General features: G+C 39.5%; 2 long non-coding RNA genes across 2 annotated transcripts; both read right to left on the minus strand.

Annotated features, from left to right (window-relative positions):
• Window positions 1-792: 792 nt before the first annotated feature.
• On the minus strand, window positions 793-8,066 carry LOC141786514 (uncharacterized). The gene is made up of 3 exons (XR_012597807.1): window positions 7,931-8,066; window positions 7,752-7,844; window positions 793-4,373 (listed from the first exon to the last, which is right to left on the minus strand). It is a non-coding gene; the product is annotated as an uncharacterized LOC141786514 (long non-coding RNA).
• An 828-nt stretch (window positions 8,067-8,894) lies between these two features.
• On the minus strand, window positions 8,895-10,793 carry LOC141786515 (uncharacterized). The gene is made up of 3 exons (XR_012597808.1): window positions 10,720-10,793; window positions 9,496-9,532; window positions 8,895-9,169 (listed from the first exon to the last, which is right to left on the minus strand). It is a non-coding gene; the product is annotated as an uncharacterized LOC141786515 (long non-coding RNA).
• Window positions 10,794-22,064: the final 11,271 nt, after the last annotated feature.

Consider the following 22,064-nt stretch of genomic DNA (forward strand, 5'->3'; position numbering starts at 1 on the left):
ACATGGCTTTGGTGCGTTTTGACGCCCGGTTGTAGAGAGACGGATAGATGAATGAGACAACAAAGACGTGTCTCCCGAAGCCGAAATGTTTGTTTATTTGGTTTGTGAGGAGGGTTTGCTCCTCAGCTGCACAGTTTGGGTTCAGAGCATCTCCAAACAAAATTGATCTCTTAAAAACCTGTCTGGTGTCATGATGCTTTAGCATACCTGTTAAAAATACGTATAAAAGAAGAGGTGCAAGTACACCTGTCCTGCCTGCCGCCATCTTGAAATCCTACCTCAAGCTGATTCTGGTGTGACATCATAACTTTACAATAATTAACTTTTCCCAGAATATTCTAACCTCACTGAAAAAAAACCATTGGTTGAACGTAAAAAAAATTGAGGTAATCATTCACATCCAATATTCTTTGGTTGACTCAATGTAAAATAACGTGTTCAGTTTAATCCAATTTCTTTTAATCCAAGCAAACTGTTTTCTGACAGTGAGGCAAACTAATTATGTTGAGTTGACCTAAATTAAAAACGAATGTCTTCATTGATTCAATGTAAATATTCTGTTCAGGGTAACCTAAAATGGTTACATTTGAATGTAAATAAACATTAAAGCAAATCAATTATATTAAATTGCCCTAAATTAATAAATATAAACTTTTTTACAGTATAGCATATGCAGAAATGAAATTTTAAAAATGCTTAAAACATATTTTGAAAAAATAAAGAATACTGTCAAAATTATTTTACAACAAATGTAATTATTGTTCCATTGTTTTGAAACATTTTGGAGCGGTGAAACATGCAAACATGAAAACATGTTCACTCTGGTGAACTGAGCAATTACAGTACAAATGTTACTACTGCAATACAAATTCCATCACTTTTCTAAAGGATTTGTGGACTCAAGAGTATTTTAAAACAAGTAGCCAACTCTGCCCTGGGATGGTTGGTAAACAACTATGACAAAATCTTCAACAAATACTGAATACTATAGTGAACAGGCATTGGTTTTAATGCTTTTTCTTTTCCTCAGACACTAAAACAAACCTCAAACACTTACAATTGCAACGAACATGCAGTAAAGAAGAGATGCATGCAGAGATAAAGAAGCCTTTCCGAGGATGTCGTGCTGGTGCAAAGTTAAAGGCCAGGAGATGGAGATACAAGCCCTTTCTTCCTTCAGTCATCATTGGGAATGTCAACTCTCTGCCCAACAAAAAGGATGAACTAGAGATACTGGTGAAGACACAAAATGTATACCGTGAGTGCAGCCTCATGTGCTTTACTGAGGTTGAGTCAAAACATCTCTGATTCTTGTGTGGATATCCCTGGCTTCACGCTGATACGTCTGGACAGAGACACCAAAGCTAGTGGCAAGTCAAAAGGTGGAGGACTGGTTTTATACATCAATCAGAGATGGTGTAATCCTGATCATACTACAGTCAAGGTGAAGATGTGTTGTCCGGACATTGAACTGTTGGCAGTTGGGATGAGGCCATATTACCTTCCCAGAGAATTCAGTCATATAATAACAATCCTCGTGTACATTCCACCCAAAGCAACTGCTGAAGTTCCATGTGATGTTATCCAAGAAACTGTTGCCAGGCTACAGACTCAACATCCTGAGGCTCTCATAATAATATCTGGAGACTTTAACCATGTTAGCCTCTCCTCTTATCTCACTGGATTTAAACAGTTTGTTAATTGCCCAACCAGAGTGAACAGAACACTTGATCTTCTATATGCCAACGTCAAAGATGCATACAGTGCCACTGCATTACCACCACTGGGCAGGTCGGATCACAATCTGGTTTTACTTCAGTCTTGTTACAGATCCTGCTTATTGAGGCAGCATGCAACTACTGTAACAGTTAGAAAATGGACACCTGAGGCCAGTGAGGCTCTGAGAGACTGCTTTGAGTGCACAGACTGGAATGTATTGTTAGAAACAGATGAAAATAGTATAGATATTGATAAACAGGTTGACTGTTTTACTGAATACATCAACTTCTGTAAAGACAATATCATACCATCAAAGACTGTACTCCGTTTCCCCAATAACAAACCCTGGATCACAAGTGACATCAAGGATATCCTCAATCAGAAAAAGGAAGCCTTTAGAGATGGCGACAAAGAACGGCTCAAACTGGTGCAAAAAGTGCTGAAGAGGAGATTAAGGGAGGCTAAGGTGAAATATAAAAAGAACATTGAGAGAAAACTACAAAATAATAACATGCGGGAGGTGTGGAGAGGAATCAACAACATCTCTGGCTATAACACAAAGACAAGGCAGCCAATTGTGGGTGATGTTGAACGTGCTAATGAATTCAACCAGTTCTTCAACAAGTTTGACACAGCGACCACTTCCTCTTCTACTGCTGCTCCTTCTACACATCTGTGTCTCTCCACCACTCCTGCTACATCCCCTCTTACACCTGTGCCTCTTCCACCGTCACCGTCTGTCACAGCTTTAGGAGTGAGGTTAGAGTTAGGAAGACTGTGCTCAGGGAAGGCTGCTGGTCCAGATGGTGTGTGTCCAAGACTGCTTAAGGACTGTGCTGCCCAATTGTGTGAACCCCTTCAGAGGAACTTCAACCTGAGTCTACAGTTGGGTCAGGTCCCGGCTCTGTGGAAAACATCTTGTATTGTGCCGGTACCAAAACTCAAATGCCCAGCTGAACTTAACGACTACAGACCAGTTGCCCTCACCTCACATGTTATGAAAACCTTTGAGAGGCTGCTTTTACGTCTGTTGAGACTTGAGGTCAAAGACACACTAGAACCTCTGCAGTTTGCATATAGAAATCATATTGGAGTGGATGATGCAGTTATATACATGCTCCACCGTGCCCTGTGCTATCTAGAAGAACCTGGCACCTATGTAAGAATTATGTTCTTTGATTTTTCAAGTGCATTTAACACCATCAAGCCCATGTTATTGAGAGATAAGCTCAAAGACATAGGAGTGAACCCATCCTTTGTCTCCTGGATCACAGACTATCTCACAGAGAGGCCACAGTTTGTCAGGTTGGGAAACTGCGTCTCTGGGACGGTCATGAGCAGCACGGGGGCTCCACAAGGAACTGTTCTGGCTCCATTCCTATTCACACTTTATACTGCAGACTTCAAATACAACTCTGAGTCCTGCCACATCCAAAAATACTCAGATGACACTGCTATTGTGGCGTGTATCCAAAATGGACAGGAATCTGAATACAGGGATCTGATAAAAGCTTTCTGTGACTGGAGTCATAGAAATTGTCTCCTACTGAACACCTCAAAAACAAAGGAAATGATTGTGGATTTCCGAAAGTCTGGGCTCTGCCATCAGCCAGTTAACATCCATGGGGTGGACGTGGAGGTGGTGTCAACCTACAAATATCTTGGTGTACATCTGGACAACAAGTTGGACTGGTCCCTTAATACAGATGCACTCTTTAAGAAGGGGCAGAGCCGTCTCTTTTTCTTAAGGAAGCTCAGATCAATTGATGTCTGTGGAAAGCTGCTGCAGATGTTTTATCAGTCCGTGGTAGCCAGTGCTTTGTTTTATGGTGCAGTATGCTGGGGAAATAGTTTAAAGCAGAAGGACAAGAGGCGACTGGAAAAACTGGTGAAGAGAGCTAGCTCCGTGGTTGGATCCAGTTTGGACTCACTGGAGGCTGTGGTGGAAAGGTATACACAGAAGAAAGTGGAGGCCATCATCCGTCACTCTGATCACCCACTTCACAACATCATAGTCCAGAGGATCAGCAGCAGTTCTGGACGTCTTACCTCTGTGCGCTGCAGGACCGAGAGGTACCGAAGATCATTCCTCCCTGCAGCCATCAGAGTGTACAATTCTTTGCTTGGAAGAGTGCCAAAACAACTTGAATTTCCCTCCGGGGATTAATAAAGTATGTCTTGTCTTGTCTTGTCTTGTCTTGTAATGTGACTGGAACCTCCAGCATCAACCCCTCGTACTTTGAACTGCTTGAATTTTCAACTGGAAATAGATCTACACAAAATTAAACCACCAGTAGAAACAAAACAATGTAGTGAGTCAGTGCAACTAAACTTAGCCTAGTCTGAGCTGTACAGCTGGCTGCACAGTTTTTGTCAACTCTCGGGCTCATCTTTTTGCAATCAAGATCCATCAAGACTTTTTGCAAAAACTCAAAGGTGGATTCCAATTTCTTTGGATACTTCAGATTAAGTGTGTACATGAGCCTGAAGATCATGGTAAAAGCTGCTGCAACTGAGGGCAAATTATTGACAACCTCTGTTCCTTCAATGATTATCTTGATGTCTTTGGCTGGGTGGAGTGGACTCTCCCATCCTGTGATCAAGATGGCCATGGTAGTCTGCTTCAGCTTTTCAGCCTAATTTTCTGGAATATCCTGCCAAAAAAAAAAAAAAAACATTCAAAGATTCTAATGTGTTCCCATTTTATATATGGCTACAGTGGTCACTTTTATACCAAGATTTAACTTAAAATGAATGTGGTATCCACTGTAGTGGTATGCACTGTATTTACAGTGATCAGTCAAATGACCCAAGCACAATTTTCTCTTGTGCACCATAGAGCACATTGTGGTACGAGATGCAAGATTCACCTTCAGAAAAGTTGCAGCACTAACTAGAAAAGCACTCAGAGAGCACATACCTCTGCCAGCACCACAGTCCTCGACCATATTATGATTTTTACTATAAATATTACTCCTACCTTTATTTGATGTACATATTTAGATTCCTTGACCATAAAAACACTCCATTAGCAAACGGATTCATAATGATATCTATTTTATATCAGTAGTTATTCACAAAAATCACATTTTCGTCATAGTGGCCAGACGCTGATCCGGATCAACACCAAAATCGAATCAGTTCTTCCTTTTTTCCATGCTGAACATTTCCTGAAAACTTCATCAAGATCCATCCATAACTTCTTGAGTTATTTTGTTCACAGACTCACAGACAGACGGACAGACTCTCCCAAAAACATAACCTCCTTGGCGGAGGTAAAAATGTGTGCAACTTTTTGCCTTTCATCTCCAGGTATTTTAATTCATCAGTCATCATCCTGCTTTTTCTTCAGTCAAGTTCCCCCTTTTGTTCTTGTTTCATGTCTTGTTAAAGTGTTAAGTTTTATTTTGAAAGTTCACAAGTCTTTTCTTATTTCTGTAGATTTTGTTTCCTGCCTGGCACTGCCACACCTGATCCCTGATTGTGCTTCCCCAGCCGTCTCCTCACTCCCAATCACCTCATTGCCTTAACCCTTATGTCTTCCCTTGTCTTGTTGCCAGATTTTGTTCCTAGCAGGGTTCATACAGATTTTTCATGGTCAAATTCAAGTACTTTTCAAGGAGCTTCAAGGTCAATTTTCAAACTTTTCAAGTACTGTGAGCGGTTGTTAATTTCATAATGTTAAGAAATTGATGCGCACACAAAACAGCAATTTCATTGTGTTGAACAGCACATTTGTTCACAACTTCACAGAGAAGACTCGTATTTACAAAAAAAAACATTTTTTTCCTGATTCTTGTCTTTTTACTACTTCTCAAAGAACTGATTCTCATCACTTGCTGACGAAACTGGTATCATTATCTTTTAAACTAAGAGTATTAGGAGTATTATGAGGATTTATATTATATTTATTATATTACAACAATTTTTTTAATGCAGCTCCCTCCTTTGTGAAAACAACATCCCTCCACAGTAGATGGTCCACAAACAGGGCAGACTGGGAGAACAAATTAAACGCACCCTTCCCAACACCGTGTATGTTAATGAAGCAGCTGACAGCTCTCAGTGGATCAGTCTGAAGACAAACAGTGAAGTCATATCTCCTGTCCAGACCTTCAGAATTAATCTGAACACCTTGTAACAAACAACCACCCGTTAAAAACACCAGCGTTCAACACATGGAGCTTATCATTTAGCGCGAGCACATTAGCAGTAGCTCGCGCAAGCGTCAGCTGATGAGGAGGATGATTGACAGCGTTTTCTCATAATCTGACACAGACGTCATGTTGCAGCAGGACAAAAACACTGAAACAGGTGGTTTGACGCTGTCTCTCTGCAGTTCTGATCAAACATAACTAATGCTAAGTAAAATCTGTTACGCTAAGACTGCTGCATGCCAAAGTTGTGATCTCCTAATGAAGGAGAGCGTGAGGAGACGCGCTGATCCAGATGCATCTTGGGCAGATATCTACTTCATATAACCCTACAAAAACTCGCTGTCAGTTATACACAGATAGGGTATGACTATATATCCCACACTGACTTGCAGGAACGGAATATTCTGTGTGGAGCACCTGCAGTCCAAAACTGAAATCCGGCCAAGAAAGGGAATATTTTCTTTTGATTAAAAGATCGATCGATGTCAAATTTTGAAGATGAGGATCGTTTTTATTTTTGAGAATCGATTTTTTTTTAACCCAGCCCTACTTTTTTTGTATCCAGTTCTATGGTTTTTCTTATTCTCAAACAATGAGTAAGATAGCCACATCTCAGACGCTTATAATAAACCAAGCCGGTAGCGCGGCTTTAGCACAAACAAGCCATCTAACCGGCAGGTTATCACATGACCGTTGTTCATCTGTGCCGGGTCTCAATGAGAAACGCCGTTTCGTTCCTTCGTATGTACAGGGCGAGCCTCCCACTCCGCCGCGGCCGTATGCTCAGACCAGGCACGACCCGGTATTTGTAGACAAAACCTGTCACCGCCTGACCGCAGTTATTTTATAACCTGCCCCGACAAACACCCCCGGGCAACACTACCTTTATGTTAAATGGGACACTGCCTTCATCACTCATGCCTAGCATGAAGCATAAAAAGGTGGTTAGCTTCAACAGGTAGCAGGCTAATTGGCTATTTAACATGTAGGGCTTCCAGGGTACCTCTCGTGGCTGGCGAGTGCCGACTTGCCCATAGCTTCCACTGCAATCTCCTTTTTACATACACTGCAGTATGCTGCACGGGGATTTGCGCTACATTTAATCCAAAATTTGTATTTTTCTTTCTCCAGCCAACGGTCATGCCTCCCGGCTTGCTGTTTAAGGAACAATCCTCATGGGGGAGACGTCACAACGCACATATAAACAGACCAGTTATGTTACACCCGCGAGCCCATCAGATGGAACATTTTTTTTCCCCCACAATTTATTTTATTTCTCTCTATTTGATCGATCTGTTGAGTTAGGAAGCTGAGTAGTGAGTTATATACGATTATAAATTCAAGCATTCTCAAGCACTTGAATAGAAAATCAAGTACTTTCAAACCTTGAAAACACAACATGAAAAAATAAGCATTTTCAAGGATTTCAAGGACCTGTACAAACCCTGTCCTAGATTTTGTTCCTTTGTTTCACTGTGCAGTGCTCCCTCTATAAACATAGTTTGCTAACAATGTGTTTTGTTGAGATCTTTCCTTATGCCTGGTGTTTTTTGATACATCTGCTTATGAGTTCTTTTTGTTCTTAGAGTTCAAGCCATGACAATAAAATATGATTTATTCAAATCACAAATATCACCTCTACAGTCATAGCCCATTCATGCTACGGTCCAAATCTTTCATTTTTGCATAATGAGCAAGTCTCATAAACTGAGTATGACTGTAACACTGAGGCTTGAGAGATCAAAGACCTTGTATATATTCATGTGTATATATGCACAAGAGCCATTTTTAATGAAACCTAAACATACTGTATAAAAAAACTTTTTGCACTCCAGGTTAAAACCTCTTCCCTATATGTGAGTGAGATGCCCTTACCTGATATTCTTTGATCAAATGCTCAACAGGTTCCCCCAGGTACATCATCAGAAATGTGAAGATAGGCTCTCTTCTTGTGTTGATGTCCAAAGTCTGATTCAAAAAATGGTATTCAGTACAATCACAAACAAAAAATAAATATTTAGCATTCCTCAGACAAGAAACCCCTTCATAGATACCTCATCCAAAAGCTGTAAGACACCAGACATCTTCTGTCTTACAGCTCCCCCCTTCCGCCTGATAACCTCCAATAGTTTGGAGTGCTGGTCCAACTGTGCCAGTAACTTAGTCCCCAAGGGAACTGTTTTTATTCTCATAAACTTAGCATTGATCTATAAAACAAAAACAGAAGTGCATCCAAGATGAAGCTTGAAAACATATATTTTTCACAGCTACAATCACAGCTGACCACCTGAAAATAAGGACATCACCAATGAAATTGATGCAAAGCAACAAATTTGTACATAAAGTAGACACCAGCATGTATATTATGGTCCTGGCTGTATTTTTAAGATGGTGTGACATTCAAACCTGAAAAGAAAAAAGTAATAAGTTGAATTATTTCACATAAAAATCACTAGTTGCTTTTTTTGAAAAGAAAAAAAAAAAGTCCCCAAGTTGCCAACACAGCTGCTCACTATATCACAGCGGAGTGGGAGATGAAGGGCCCTGTGCAGGCACAAATGTCTGTGTGAAAATAATGTGGACATTGACCAGTTTTTAATTAACTTTCCATGTTCAAGGGAATAAGATTGACCCTATCCTGAAATTGAATTTGTTTTAAAATTACCTTAATAGCCATATTGGACATTTTTAATTGAATGTTGTCTTTTTTGATGAGCTTTCTTTCTGTGATGATTGTTGAGAAGGATGATATTTACTTAGGTGCGTTAGTAGAGCTTTCCAATAAACACAGGGGTAAGGATGGCCCCGCCAATAATGCAGATGGTAAAGTTTATAGTGTTTCAGAAGTTCAGATCCTCTTGACAATGAGTCGTCACAGTCTTTACATTTCCACATGCATGGATAACTGATGCAACATGAAATACAAGAGAAAAAAACAAGAGATATTTTTAATTTGTTGGGGTAACAACGCCATAAGTTTTATATTTACATTTTTTTATCTACCACGAAAACTAATTGAGATTAAAAATCTCTATTTCAAGAGGGTCCTGGAAAAGACAGCGGCACATTCAAAAGTTTTAAGCAAACACACAGTCATCACACATAAAACAAGACTTCAATACCTTAAGTTTATAGAATAGACCTGGAAACTGCCAAATCAATTTGTCAGATTTCATTTGAGCCAGTGCTATTATTGGGTCAAATTAAGTGTCCAATTAATTAAAAATGTTCTCATGATATTGTGAAGGAACTTACCACAAGTTATGAGGACAGGCCTCAGAGCAGCTAATTTCCTTGAAAAAGGAAACAATATTCTCTTGTTATTAATAAGCCAACACACTTAGTAGGTGCTAGATACAAATTGGGAACCATTAACATGTAATGTAAACTGGTTATACATATGTTTAGGCTTTATGTTGAGAATGGATATATTGTAAATACATAAAATGCAAAAATATAGTATATTTCAAGCGCACATCCTGCAGTCATTGTGTAAAATACAAACCTAGTGAGAATTAGCAAGACCCTGTAAAACTATCCATAGTAAGTTTTGGACAAACGATTATTTGGGCAGTGAATGATAAATTACATTTTTATAAGGTATTAACAACTAACTTACCACAATGGACAAGTCTGGAAGCTTTTCAGATGTTGCACTGCAAGATAAATAAAAAAAAAAAAAAAAACGTAAGTTAACTTTAGCTGAAGCCATACAGACACCTTTGGAAAAGAGCTATTTCACACTTACATAAAATATCATTGATTATTTAGTTGTTGTTTTTTTCTTTTTTTTTTTAGAAGACAGCTAGTACCCCGAAAATATGGGCAAGTTAATAAAGATAGAAAGCTCTGATAGTTTTGGCATTGTCATCGAAAAGGGACAATGCCTCCATCCTGACACTTACAAGCGCGCACATAATCTCTCTCCATAAACACACACACATAACCCAGAAGCGGGTTAGTCTCTGTAGTTTTATTTGCACGCACCTACTGGCACTCCACGTGTTGTTCAACTCGTCCAAACTTGTACTTCACGGTTGACGAGCTCACGCTGTAGAGCAGGAATGTCCAACTTGTGCCATGGAGGGCCAAGAGGCTGCAGGTTTTCTTTCCAACCAAGAACTCCACCAGCTGATTCCATTGGGTACCTCACCTTCAAGCAGAGAGCAGGGGCTAATCAGTGGAATCAGCTGGTGGAGTTCTTGGTTGGAAAGAAAACCTGCAGCCTCTTGGCCCTCCATGGCACGAGTTGGACATCCCTGCTGTAGAGCATACACCGGTGTTTCGGATCAAAGAGTGCCCGTAATAAATAGTGACTTCCGGCCAAATGCGCTGCAGTCACAACAGCGTTGAAAATTATCTGGTGGCTGCCTCCTCCTTTAATGTTACATTTAAAAAGAAATGGGAATAAGTACATTTTCTCATTTTTTTTCTCATTTTTCTCATTAATAAAGATAACTAAATATAGAGGCGAGGTCCATACCAAGCAGTGTGCCGGCGAAAAACCCACGTTCGGCTACAGGTTACTCGTTAACACGGTCACTCTATAAACCGCTACACCCCTCATGGCTCCCGTTCACAGTACTAACACGTTACGCCGTCAAACATTTGAAACGACTCAAAAATGCATACTAAGTTAACCAGTAATTTAAACAGGGATTGAACGTGCACTGTCGAAAAATTATAGCTTATTTGTCGTGGGCTATAAGCTAGCAAGCTGAGTTCAACAAGACAGCCTGGTGATACCATGGCAGACGACCCAAAGGGCGGTTTAATAGATGAACGGGGCGATAAAACCATGGTTGATGTCACAGTCTAAAAACGCATTTTTGTCTTTTATTACCTGAAACAAAGTTTCCCTCCACCCAGGAGTTGCAGAGGCTGAAGATGGACTCGGCCGTTCCCGTCAGATCCTCAGGTTTCGTTTTCCGGAACACGCATGCGCGAAACGATCAACACCTGATCCGTTCAGGTTGATTGAATGAGTCATTTCATTTTGATGTCAAATTGCAAACTCATATTGAAACGAAATAAAAAATATTGATTCAGTCAGAAGTACAAACCTGAAAATATAGTTTAAATCTGAAAACGATTTTTTGAGTCCATATAATGTGAATTTATACATTAAATGAACAACAGCAAAGTTTTACTTTTTTCAGTGCTTTGAGACACTGAATTTGGGGGTTTCATTATCTGTGAGCCATAATAATCAACTTTTAAAAAAAAAATAGATGCTTCAAGAATTTCACTCTGTGTGCCGTAGATAGATTTACAATATAGAAATGAGTGACCAAAAAATCAAACTTTTTCATGATATTCTCTTTTTTCGAGATATACCTGGAGCAATGCTACTCAGAACTACAACACAGAGTACAAGGTGCTCCTGGAAATTGTACTTACTTAGTACCAGTGCCAAGTTCAGTGTATCTGTGGGATTCTGGAGGAGTCCCACTGTCCACAGTTGTTGTTCTGTTCTTAGGGAGTGATTATCCCAATCCACCCTGGAGACATCAAGGTCCCTTTGCAGAAGCGGAAAGGAAACATGCTGGACACAGAAGAGGTGGATGCTATTGGAGGGATCTAGAAGACCTTCATCTTCAAGGCTGTGAAGAGTCTCATAGTGCACATTTGTTACAGCCATCCTTGCATCTCGCCATAGACTATTAGAGAAAAAGTACAATTAACTTCGAATTCTCAAAGTGCATTTGTTCTTTTTTTTTTATCATAGATGATTTTTTTTTTTTTTTACTGAAAATTATATATAAATGCATAAATACCATTCATTGTGCACCCTCTTTCCTGACAGGAAACTGCCCCTGCCACACCCCCTGATAGTGAACATGCATCGTGCTATGTCAGCATTTTCAACTCCTTGGTCTCACTGATCACACTTTGTGCAGCACGAACAGCTCAGTAAAAGCATGGTTGATAATCTCCGGCATCTCAACCTGGCTGGAAAATGTTCTAAAAAGTTGCATCCCCTGGTTGACAACAGTCGACATCGAGGGGCAATTTTTGTGTGACTTGAGAAAGTTTGATTAGAAGCCTCTGAAGAAATTCCCGTTTTTAGTTCCTCCTAGAAAAAAAATAGCTCCATGCATCTTTTTCTTTCATCAAATTAACTTTTGAACTTAAAAGGAGCAAAAAGAGGACAACTTTATGTTGAAACGAAACATGCGCACTGCAGTTTATCTGTAATCTATCCCGGTAGTTTACCTTCATTTAAACTTGCAAACACTTGCCACAAGGGATGAATGGAGCAATAAAATGTTTTGAAGGTCTGGAAACGTGTGATGATTGGCACATGGAGGGAGCTGACATATTCACAGTTCCTCCAGCATTTATTCACTGTAAGAAGACAGTAAAACACATGAATTGTCTTCTAAAATTTCCCTTGTACTTCTGTTCCTTCAGCGGTGCTACACGACACAACTGTGACATCTAGTGGACGAAATAAACAATTACATGCCGCTAGATGTCTGAACGGTGCTGCACTGAAACCTGTGACCATCGGAAAATGTGACCGCAGGGGCGATGGCGGGCATTGACTATGTGTGCATTGTTCAAAAAAGAGGAGGAGAAGTTGAGTTACGTAAATGTCGTTCTCAAAGATTCATCTGGGGTAAACGTTTGCAAAATCTGTAGACATTGTGTGTAATTTATCCAAAGCAGTTGATTGATGTTGCTTTATTTGCTACCCACGAGTAAGCACCGCTTGTGATGGCTTCCTACTGATAAAGGAGAAACCATCGTATATACAGCTTCATAACCCAGGAACTGAAAACCCTACATTAGATCAGGCGACTTTTAAAGGAAATATGTACTATAATCATAGTTTGCTAAGAGCTACATTTTATGTAAAAGTCTATATGAACTGTTTCAAATATGTAGTTTGCTGTGCCTGCTCTCATGAGATACATGTATAAATCCTTTTAAATTTACGTTTTAGTTTATCTATATACTTATCTTCACGATCGTCATGTAATGTAATCCCTCTAAACATGTTGAATAAATAGGTAAAAATTTAAAATGAGCGTTGTGGCTATAATTTAAAAAAACAACTATTTAAGAACATGCTGTAAGGAGACAACAGCGTAGCCATCAGATAATGTGACCCTGCTTTACTCACATATTAACTGATTAAATCACCCACATAACTTTTATGTGGACATTTGTCATCTCTCACATTGATCTGGACTCAAGTATTCCTATTATGGATCATCATACAGTCAGAAACAGAGCTAGGCGCCGCCCTGTTGGCTATGGCTGCCTTTTGCAGCAGCTCTCTCTTTTTTTGTCCATTTCTTGTCTTTTTTTTTTTTTGTCTCTTTTTCGTAATTTTTGTATTTGGAGTAGATCATTTCTTTATTTGGCTCATTTGTTGGTCATGGACACCAAACTTTTTGTGGCTTCAGTGATATTTTTACTATTTTTGCTCCTGTGTTTGTCTGGAGATCCTACATGTAACCATGGCCACATTGTTTACATGTGAACTCAGCTGTTAGCAGTCTGTAGCATGTCAATGCTAACTGGTGTAAGGCCTGATGTCTTCCCACAAAGTGAGGAGAAGGAGGTGAGGACGACATGATGGTTCTCAGGTGTGAGCTAAGAAGTGACGATATGGACCTGTCCTTCCATCCATTGTTATTGGGGACTTAGGATCTATCTCCAATAAGATGGACGAGCTAGCTGTGCTAACCCAGCAATAGAGGGAAAACCAGAGGGCAGAGTTGCATCATGCTATTCACAAACATGGCTAACGAAGCTAACATCAGACACCAACGCCATGTTGGAAGAGCTTCACCTGCTGTGAGCAGACAGGATACAGGAGACAGAGATGGAGCATGACTGAAGAAGCTCAGTCCTGGACCCTGTGGCTGGTTGAACTGGAGAATGATGGACAAGCTGTCATCATCTATTTTCTGATGGACCTTTTTGCACTTTCTTACTTTTGTTTTCTTGATTGCTGCCGTGATTTCAATTTCGTTGTACATGTTACAATGACAATAAAGTTCTATTCTATTCTTTTCTGTTCTATTCTCACCCACCCAATCAACACAATCCCCCGAACGTGTATAATGGCACAACACAGATGAACATGACAAAACTTACACACAATAAACATAGATAAATACGGGGAATGAATTGATACAGACAACAGAGCCTCTCCTTCTCTTTTAGCGAACCCCCTTCAGTCGAGGATGCATCTGCAAGAATACCTTACACATTCTCGGTCCCACATAATCAAGAAAGGGAGTCCATATATGATGAAATGTTCCAATTTTCCTTTTTGGTGCGATATGTCAAATAATCTATGGGAAGCAGAGCAAATATAACTTTGTGCCATTCTGAGAGGGTTGGTGGCTTTTCTGAAATCCATTTAAGTTACAAACTTTCTTGCAGCATAGGTCAACATTCCACAGTTTTTCATTATAGGTGTTCTTGATTTTAACCCAAACAAGAAGGCATACAAGGGTCCATTCTCCAATCCAATCCAATCCTCCAATCCCAAAAAGCACACTTTGAAACATTTTTCCCCAAAAATTCCTTTATATACACACATAAGACTACATAGTATGTATAAAGCTACTGATCTCTGTGTTACACTTGGTACACTTTTAGACTTCTGAAGGTCCATTCTCTTTCTAAGATGAGGCGATATCCTTATTCCTGTTTGAAATGCTTTTTTTCTTCCCTCACATTTAGCTAAGCATGAGTAGTAGATCTGCACAATATTGGGGCCATATTTTTGGTTCCATGATATCAGTTTCCCTTTGCAACCAAATACTACAACAGGGCCCAAGTGAGTATGAGGCCCTATGGCTTTTCCGTTGCTAGGCGCTACCCAAGTAGCTGCCTGTTGCAGCAGCTCTCTCGTCTTTGTCGTCTCTTGTAATTTTTTTGTCTCTTTTTCGTAATCTTTGTATTTGGAGTGGATCATCACTTTGTATGGTTCATTGTTGGTCACGGACACCAAACTTTTTGTGGCTTCGGCGATATTTTTGACTACTTTTCTCCTGTGTTTGTCTGGAGATCCTACATGTAACCATGGCTGCATGTTTACATGCGAACTCAGCTGTTAGCAGCCTGTAGCATGTCAATGCTAACTAGTGTAGGGCTTGATGATTTCCCTCGAGCTGAGGAGGAGGAGGTGAGGACGACGTGCTGTTTCTCGGATGTGAGCTGGGAGGTGACGACGTGGACCTGTCCTTCCATCCATTGTTGTTGGGAACGTGGGATCCAGCCCCGGGGGAAGGACGAGCTACCTGTGCTAACCCAGCGGCATCGTGCTGTCCACGGACGTGGCTGACGGAGCTGACAATGGACGCTGGTGCCACAGTGGGCAGACAGGATCCAGGAGACAGAGACTGAACAGACTGCTGGGGAGGCTCAGTCCTGGACCCTGTGGAGGTGGAGACTGGCTGGACTGGAGAGTGGTGGACGAGTGGTGGACGGGATGTCGTCATCTAATTTCTTATGGACCGTTTTGCACTTTCGATACTCTTTCTTACTTTTGTTTTCTTAAATGCTGCGGTGACTCCTGAATTTCCCCTCAGGGATAAATAAAGTATTTTCTATTCTATTCTATTCTATCTATTCTATCTAATTTCTTATGGACCTTTTTGCACTTTCTTTACTCTGCCTTACTTTTGTTTTCTTAAATGCTGCGGTGACTCCTGAATTTCCCCTCGGGGATAAATAAAGTATTTTCTATTCTATTCTATTCTAGGCAAATTACATTTGGGGGCCCCCTTACACTGAAGCACAGACCTCTGTAAATGAATGCTGTATCATTCACACATGGTTATCGCTCACCAACACTTAATCTCTCACGTCCACTATAAAGTACACTATATCTCTTCAACATAATGCGAAGCACTCATAATTTTTATGTCTTTGTTAGAGATGTGGTCTTGTATTAATTTACACCTTAGGATTAAATACTCTGCATGCAGTCACTGCTGTTTACTGAACAAGTATCATTGAATTGCTTTTGGTTTGCAAACTGAAAATTTCAACACACACTCACTGCGCTCAGGAGTTCCATAAGAGACAGGATGCTCTAACTGAAGTGTGTGATGAAGTAGGGATGGAACGGTTCACAAAATCCACGGTTCAGTTCTTATCACGGTTTTGTAGTCACGGTTATCGGTTGAGTTGGGTGTAAATTGTTGTTGTTTTTAACACCTCAGATTACTATATACCCAAATAATCCACTATTAACAGATTATTTTTAATCAATTATATCATGTATAGTCATGAAAGACCTAAAAGAATAAGACTGTTTACCATTTCGAACATCATTACAGCTGAGTGAAACATTGCCAGTTTCAACGTGCCAACTCCTCAGTAAGGAAAGTCACTATTGACTGTCCACAAAGTCACTAAAAGTCACTAAATGACGCTGCTGTCTAATCTGCAGAATAATTCATGTGCATGTAATTGTCATGGACTTTGTAGGGCAGAGAAATAACAATGTAAGAGAGAAAGCAGGTAAAACACAACATCATAATCAACTACAAAATTACTACAACTACAAATTAACTGTCTTCCGTCCATACTTTTTTTTTTAATGTCTAAATAGCAACCCTCTTCCTTAATCTGGGCCGGGGATGATAGAAGTGACCATAATGAGACACACACTTGCGTGATTCATGTGAATGCAGGAGGAGACTACTGTGAGTGAGGAGTAGAGGTGGGCGGAACAATACAAATATTGATAATATCGTGTAAAAGAGCAATACTGTAGTTTAATTTTTTTCTCCTGCACCCCCACCCCCAGCCTCTCCTGATTTTTGATGATGACAATCACGTGGCTAAGCCGCACCAGGAAAACAAAAAAGCAGACTCCAAAAAAGGGGTTTGTTCCAAATTATTTTCACAACATTTATTCTGGTGTGGTATTTCATTAAACTTTACTCTTTTAAAAAAATGAGTGCAATAATGGGGGAACATTTTATTTGTTTACTTATTTTTTGTATTATAGTCTTTAACTCTGTACCCTAAAGAAGAATTTGTATTAATTTTACCTTAAAGCGATAATTTTTGGCACTTTAGTTTCCTTTAAAAAAAAAATCCCAATGTTTTGGGTAAAATTTGTTTTGTTACCGTTGTATTGTTTCTTAACATATAATTTATAATGACACGAGCCTTACAGAAGTGACACGGCTGGTTGTCTTGCTGTGTTTTCCTGTTGACCTTTTTGTCCTTTTGTATTTTTTTTTTTTTTTTTTTTTTTTTGATTGCTTTTGTTTGGTTTTATTTTTTGTGGCAATGTAGCTAAGGTGTTTCTCACTTGTGAGGTTGTAGCTTGGTGGTTTAGATCTTTTTCTTGTGGCCCTCTCTTGTGAATGGATGGGGATCAGGTCACTGAATAGCTCCAACAGACTAAAATGAGACAATAATAGACTACACGTGAATGTACACATAAACTCAACTTTCGTTTGTGTGTGTGTGTGTGTGTGTGTGTGTGTGTGTGTGTGTGTGTGTGTGTGTGTGTGTGTGTGCATGCATCTGTGTGTATGTTTTTCATTTAGGCTTTACATGATGAAGTATCACCTACTGTGGAAGTGGTTGGTTCTTCCCAGAAAGTAGTTTATTCCTGGGGTGTAAAGACAATGATCTTCACTGTCTTTCCACATGCAAATGTTTTTGCAGCTCTGTGCAATATTATTTCACATTTTGTCATTCATTGCTTTGTACCACAACTTTATTTAGTTTTTATTTTACATGTTTTGCATTTTCAGTTGTCATGCACTGCTTTTGTGCAATTAATTTCACAGTTTTGCATTGCAGTATTTGGTGTCAGCCTTTCAACGCATTTTCTGCAAGGCACCTTTCCAGTTCAATATTGTTCAGCCTGAATACTGAAGATAAAATTGTTTTGCGGTGATTTCACTTGTAGTCACATGCTGCCATCTTGTGGTCACAATGTACAGCTTTGCACGTTTTAGTTCCAAGTACCATAAAGGCAGTAAAACTTGCTGATATCGCATTCTGAAGCACATAAAAATATTGTGAGTGATAATATTGTGATTTTTTCACTAAAAAGCAACAACCGCTCATGTTTTTAGAAGCCATAGCTGAGTTTCTACCTTTGCAGAGTGAAATAGCACGTCGTTACAACTCATTCAAAAAGTATTACCTAAAGCTATGTGACATGAGCTTAAAAGCAATTATATGTTAATTAAATACTGATCGAAATAAAGAGCACATCACAGTTTTGTGCATATAAGGCTGTGCAGAGCAAAAAACACCATGTCATGATTCAATTTATGATTTGAGATGCTGAAGACATCTTTATTGCGTCTGTCAGCTTTTTGTAGGTAACCCAAGCGTGTGATGTTTGATTTTGAAAGCTTTTTGTTCATCATTCAAAATCACTCTTGAACACGTCTTTTCCGATTGTTTTCTCCTGGATATGAATGCAACACAGGAAAAGTCTACGGAGGGCAGAGATAGCAGAAATATGATATGATGACAATAATCACAACAGTACTATGCCGGATGCCAAAACAGCACTGACAACGCACAACAGTGAATAAGATGGATTTTTGTACAACACAGATCACACAGAAGTGATTAAGTGACAAAGTAGTGAGGACGGCAATACCAATGGACCTGTTTAGTGAAAGAAAAAAGGTTTGCAGAGCGATAAAGGAAAATGAAAAAATATTTTAAATCGTGCTTTAAGTTCTCATGAAAACATGTTGGGCTGTTTCCGAAGTCATTTTGATGTAACTCGTGTGTGTTCTATGTCAAATATGAAAAGCTAAAAAGGAGAGAGAAAGCAGAGGTATTGATGTGTAATGACAAAAGCGCAACAACACCATGCTGTATGACGAAACAGCAACAAAGAGGCTCAGGACACTGGACTCTGGTTTACTCATTTCAGTAGTAGTGTCAAAAGCTTTATTTTGTCACAGTTCCCATTAATCTGCACCATAGAGTCGTTGTAAAGGACCAAAAACGCTTTACTTTAGCCATAAAAGCACATAAAAGGCTCATGACACGAAATTACATGGATTTGTACTCTGATTTGCTCATTTCAGTTCTTATGTCATAAAAGCATAATCATGCGTTACGGAGCAAGAAACGCCAAAAAGACAGGACAACATGCTGTATGACAAAACAATCGCGAAAAGGCTCAGGACACGGATAATGTACTCTGAACTACTCGTTTCAGTGAGTGTGTCACAAAAGCATAATGATTCCACAATTCTCTTTGACCTGCATCGCAGAGTCGTGGTAATGAGCCAAAACGCTTTGCAGAGCGAGAAACACCAGAAAAACACAACAACATACTGTAAGACAAAACAACACCGAAAAGGCTCGGGACACGGGAGGTGAACTCTGATTTTCTCATTTCGGTGAGTGTGTCTCAAAAGCATTATTGATTTGCACAGTTCTCATGCACATGCATCAAAGAATCCTGGTTAAGCACCAAAACGCTTTGCCTTAGCGAGAAAAACCTTTTAATGACATGTTATTCAAAATCATACTTTAAGCTTGAAGAACATTTATTCGCGATTGTTTTCCCTTGAATTTGAAAGTTTCTCGCGTTTTGAGAGTTAAATAGAACAGCTTTTGCAGGAAAAAGCTAAAGAGGACAGGGGATGCAGAAAGGTGCAATGATCATAGACAGCACTACAATATCATGCTGGATGCCATAAAAGCACATAAAAGGCTCATGACACCGAATTACATGGATTTTCAGCTCATTTCAGAAACAGTGTCACAAAAGCATAATGATTCAACAGTTTCTTGAATCTGCATCGCAGAGTCGCTGAAATGAACATAAACGCTTTGCGAGCGAGAAACACCAAAAAGACACAACAACATGCTGCATGGCAAACAATATCGAAAAAGCTCAGGACACGGAATTACATGTATCTGTACTTTGAATTGCTCATTTCAGTAAAAGTGTCTCAAACGTATAATGATTCCACAGTTTTTCTTGAACCTGCATCAGAGAGTCGTTGTAATGAACCAAAATGCTTTGCGGGGCGAGAAACACCAAAAAGCCATGACAACATGGTGTATGACGAAACAACACCGAAAAGGCTCAGGACACGGGAAAAGTACCTACTTTGGTTTACTCATTTCAGTCATAGTGTCACAAAAGCATTATTATGTTACAGTTCCTATGTACCTGCATCACAGAGTCGTGGTTAAGCACCAAAACGCTTTGCTTTAGCGAGAAAAACCTATTTATGACATATAATTTAAATCAAACTCTAGGTACACTCATTCGCGGATTATCTTCCCTTGAATCTGAAAGTTTCCCAGGTTTGGTGGTCAAATACCAGCGCTTTTGCAGGAAAAAGCTGAAGAGGATAGAGACAACACAGTAGTGCAATTGATCACAGAAAGGACAACAATGACATGCTGGATGTCGAAATAAGGCTCAGGACACGGAATAACACGTGCTTGTACTCTGAGTTGCTCATTTCAGTAATAGTGTCTCAAAAGCATAATGATACCACAGTTTCCTTGTACCTGCAACAAAGAGTCAGTGTAATGACCCTAAACGCTTTGCAGGGCGAGAAACACACACACACAAAAAACCCACAATAACATGCTGTATGACAAAACAACACCGAAAAGAGTCAGTACATAGGAGAAATTCTCGGAACAAGTAATTTTCGTGATTGTGTCACAAATGGACTACTGATTTGTACAGTTCTAATGCACCTGCATATAAGAGTCGTGGTTAAGCACCAAAACACCTTGCCTTTGCGAGAAAAACCTATTAATGACATATTATTCAAAATCATACTTTAAGCTTTAAGAACACTTATTCGCGATTGTTTTCCCTTGCATTTGAAAGATTCTCACGTTTTGGATGTTAAATATCACAGCTTTTGCAGGAAAAAGAAAGCTAAAGAGGACAGAAAATGCATAAAGGTGCAAGAATCATAGAAAGCACTACAATACCCTGATGGATGCCATAAAAGGCTCATGACACGGAAGAACATGGATTTGTACTCTGATTTGCTTATTTTGGTTATTTTTCCATAATGAAAAACTATTCATTTGCACAGTTCTCATGCATCTGCATCAAAGAATCCTGGCAAAGCCCCAAAACGCTTTGTTTATGCAAGGAAAACCTATGAATGACTTATTATTCAAAATAATACTTTAAGCCCAAAGTACAATTATTTGCCATTGTCTTTCCTTGAATTTGAAAGTTTTTCACGTTTTGGGGGTCAAATATCACATCATTTGCAAGAAAAAGCTAAAGAGGGCATGGAATGCCGAAATTTGCAATGACCATAGAAAGCACTACAATGACATGCTGGATGCCAAAAAAGCACAGAAAAGGCTCAGGACACGAAATTACATGTCTTTGTACTCTTTTTTTGATCATTTCAGTATTAGTGTCACAAAGCATTATTTCCTCGATCTTTCTGAATCTGCATCAAAGGGTCGCTGTAATGAACCAAAACGCTTTGTGGGGCGAGAAACACCAAAAAGACTAGATAACATGCTGAATGAGACAAATCAACACCGAAAAGGTTCAGGGAACGGGAAAGTTACTCTGATTTACTCATTTCAGTAAGTTTGTGACAAAAGCACAATTGTGTTATAGTTCCCATGCACCTGCACCATAGAGTCGTGGTTAAGCACCAAAAGCGCTTTGCTCTAGCGAGAATAACATTAAAATGACATGTTATTTTAATCAAACTTCAAACTCTTATTCGCGTTTTATCTTCGCTTGAATCTGAAAGTTTCTCACGTTTCGGGGTCAAATATCACATCATTTGCAGGAAAAAGCTAAAGAGGGCAGAGAATGCTGAAATTCGCAATGACCATAGAGAGCACTAATGTAACATGCTGGATGCCAAAACAATACAGATCAGGACACGGAATTACATGTATTTGTACTCTGTTTTGCTCATTTCAGTATTAGTGCCACAATGCATAATAATTCCTCGTTCTTTCTTGAATCTGCATCAGAGAGTCGCTGTAATGAACCAAAACGCTTTGCGGGGCGAGAAACACCAAAAAGACTAGACAACATGCTGAATGAGACAAATCAACACCGAAAAGGCTCATGAAACGGGAAAAAGACTCTGATTTACTCATTTCAGTAAGTGTGTGACAAAAGCACAATTGTATAACAGTTCCCATGAACCTGCATCATAGAGGCGTGGTTAAGCACCAAAAGCGCTTTGCTTTAGCGAG

Source organism: Halichoeres trimaculatus, unplaced genomic scaffold, assembly GCF_033239565.1.
Source record: "Halichoeres trimaculatus isolate MK-OKI-2021-1 unplaced genomic scaffold, fHalTri1.1 fHalTri1_scaffold_37, whole genome shotgun sequence".
Taxonomy (NCBI): Eukaryota; Metazoa; Chordata; class Actinopteri; order Labriformes; family Labridae; genus Halichoeres; species Halichoeres trimaculatus.